This window comes from Lycorma delicatula, chromosome 2, assembly GCF_047948215.1.
Source record: "Lycorma delicatula isolate Av1 chromosome 2, ASM4794821v1, whole genome shotgun sequence".
Lineage (NCBI taxonomy): Eukaryota > Metazoa > Arthropoda > Insecta > Hemiptera > Fulgoridae > Lycorma > Lycorma delicatula.
Genome location: NC_134456.1, coordinates 237,793,836 through 237,797,536, shown reverse-complemented (window position 1 = coordinate 237,797,536; position 3,701 = coordinate 237,793,836).

The window sequence follows — 3,701 nt, the reverse complement described above, 5'->3', positions numbered from 1 at the left end:
TCTTTGGAAAGCCCTTCAGGAATATTTTGAAATGGATCTCTAACCCACTTGCAATTCACACCAATAAAATACTTTTTAAAATTCTTTGCCAGCATGGCTAAATGATTTTCAGTGATTACAAAAAGAACTTTCACGGTTGTTCTTCAGCCTTGTAAATTTTAACACATTCATCCAAATTTGCAAACATTTCTAGTTTTTGCTTTAAATTTCTGATCCATAATTCCAATTTTATACAAAAAGCATTAACTTTATCACTTGCATCCAGCATATGTATATTTGCTTCTTGAATATATTGACCAAGTAGCTCAATTCCATTACAAATAAACTTCTCAGCTTCCCTCTTGCAAAGATTTCCTACATGATAACCACCTTGCCTCACAATAAAATAGTAACGCTGAATGCACTGCACCCAAGTCTTTACAAAATACAGAAAAGAATCTTGATTTTAGGGGGTCTCATTTTTATATAATTTACTACAGTTACAACTCTCATTAGCACAATATTCAGACCAGGACTCATTTCTTTAGAAGTCAGGAGTTTCTCTGTGGATCATGCAATGACCAGACACACTGTGGAGATTTTTGTTTCACAAGTGCTTGTATACTTTTGAATCTTCCAGACATTGAATGAGCACCATCCGTGCATAATCCGATGCAATTTTTCCAGTCTATGTTTGTTTCGTTTATGCTTTGAGTTCTTTTGGTTTACAGAAAAGTAGTTCTTCTACTGCTGACATACCATCATAAAATCGAACATAGGCAATGAAATGAAATGCTATCTGTTACCTCATCAAGCTGAATTGAAAACAATTTGTCACGCAACTTTGTGAAAAGCTGATGCTGTACATCTTCAGCTATATCACCAATATTACAGGCAACAGAATCATTTGGTAGAGGTATGGACTGCAATTGTTTGTCAAAATTACTGCAATACACAGTTCCTACAATCTCAATTGCAACTGGAAAAATAAGCTCTTCACCAATGGTGTGAGGCTTTTTACAACTATTTTATATGAAACTTTGTAAGAGGTAAGTAAAGCATTTTTATTCACAAACAAAGTTGTTTTTTTAAAATGATGTTTGCTTTTCATATAATTTTAACTTTAATTCAAAGAATTCTTGGGGGTTTATTAATGTACTCGCTATGAAGAATTTCCAAATGTTTAATTTTATTAGGTTTCATGCTGTCTGCTGCCAAAGTTTTTGAGCAAATGACACACAGAGACCTTTCTTAATTTACTTCAGTACTGGTAAATCCAAAATTTTAGTATTCTTGAGAATATTTTCTTGACTTTATTTTCAGAACCACGCTTGTCTGTGCACTTGCTGATGCTTCACTGTTGTCAAATGCTTGTTTATACCCACTTAAAAATTTATCCATGATTCTTTATAAATCTACTGCCATGAATATTAATACCGTGAATTGCAATTAACATGCAAATTATTACATATTTAGGTTAGATTTGATAGCGATAGAAGGATCGTCGAATTGACTGAGACTGGCTGGAATTGAATGAGGTGCAGCATTTATACATGTTTTTGCAGATGTTCCTGAATGTTCAAGACACATTGGAACTTCTGACAAAACCATGATTATGTCCGATACTGTGTACATAAAACAGAGAGCAACAGAGGCATCAATTCTGGTTTTGTTAATGCAACAGACAGTATTGCCAAATATCAGTAAATTTACTTATTCTAAGGTATAGAATACCTTAGAATAGTTAAAATACCTTATATACAATACTTATTCAAAGTTGTAGTGTAGCTTTAGTGTCAAAATACTCAAAATACATTATTATTGTATACATTGTAATTGCACGAGGGGTCGATGAAAATTATAATTGAAAATTGGGTGGCAAATACTGAAAGGTTGAGAAAGGCTGTCTTAAGTAGTTAATCAAATAAAATGAGAAGAATTTTTTTTAAGTAAGGATTGTTGTAAAAATTAAAAGAAAACAATGAAAGATAAACATTATTTATAAAAACAAAATCTACAAATCAAATTTTATTTCTTTTTTACAAAATCATTGACTTCTACAGATTTTTGATATCTTTTCAACAATTTCCTTATTCCATAGTTATAAAAATCAGTTGATTTTGTCTTGAACCATTTAGTAACACTGATCTTCAGTTTACCATAATCTTTGAAACACTGCAGTCTGTGCCATATCTAAATGCATGAGTAATCATTTTGTTCAAGATTGGAGCTCTTTTGTGGGTTGTCAAAACCTTTCCACCTAAATTTTTCCAAAAATTGAACAAGTTTCAGTTCCTGTGTGATTTCGATCATTGTCATTGCAAAAAAAAAATCTCTCGTATAACACCTCATGTCTACATTTCAGCATAGTTTTACAGTACATTTCAGCTCTAATAATCACTCTAGAATTAGAGTGATTTAAGACTTGTTCAATTTTTGGAAAAATTTAGGTGGAAAGGTTTTGACAACCCACACAATTCTAGAGAATCATTCAACACTGCCTTTCTTACATCACGAAATAGTTGTAATGATTTTTCAGACTGAGGTTCCTACTTCTTTGGTTTTGGAGTTGAGTGTTGCTATTGCACTGACTGTTGCTTTGACTCAACATTTATGTAGGAAATTCAGATTTCACCCCAATGCATACAAGTAGCTCACTCACTGCTTATCTTCAAATGCTGCCAAAAATTCTGAACAGACCAGATGTTTTTGTTTATATATATCGTATGTCTGTTATCATTTTTGGCACTCATCTTTAAGTTTTTCCTATCAAATTTTCTTTGTCACAATGTGATAAATTTTAAAAAAATCTTATATATTCTATCTGTTATGTTTATTGAATTGTATTTCTTATTACATACTAAGGAAAATGACCAGCAGCGTCTTGAATATAGCCACCTAAGGCAAGCTCACATCTACCTTAAAAAGTTGGCTCAGAAAAGAGCTGTTTTCAGTTACAACAATAATAACTGTTCTAGCTTGGGGATATAAATCTCAGAGCAGTTCTTACTAACTGTTTTGGCTTACTATCCAGCAGCAAAAATTGGATTAACCATGAGTTTTATCCTTTGTGTCTCTGAAAAGAACTATTGTGGCTTGCAATTTTAGGTGGCTAATGCTAAAACTCAGAGCTGCAGTTCATCTACATCAAAAGTCTTCACCTTAACTTTGGTGATCCATAGTAACTGGTAAATTGAATATGCTTTGGCTATTTTAACATTTTACATTACTCAAACACACATTTGATTTCGACGATGTTATTTCCAGACATTCTAGGTTTTTCAGAACTATCACCTTATAAAGGATGACCATAATAAGTTAAAAAACTAATATTAATATTTAAAACAATGTTTGTGGTGGTATTAGAGCAAACTAAAACTATAAATTTATTTATTACTAACTCAACATCAAAGTAATCAAATCAATCTATGTAATTATGTATGTACATTAATAGAAACAGATGTACATATCAACCAAAACAAAAGACATATTCTAAATTCATTAATCTAAATCTTACAACGAACATCATGTTCTGAGCGAAAATATTTTTCAATAAAAATTATCATCGAATCTGGAAACATTAAAGCAAAGATTATCAGCAACAGTTAATAGCTTTCTAATTCAAAATAATTTTTATTAGTCAAGTTGTTTTATGTTTTTAAATTAAAAAATGTGTAGATGAATTAAAAAAGATTCCTACAAATAAAAGAAAAGAGGAAAAA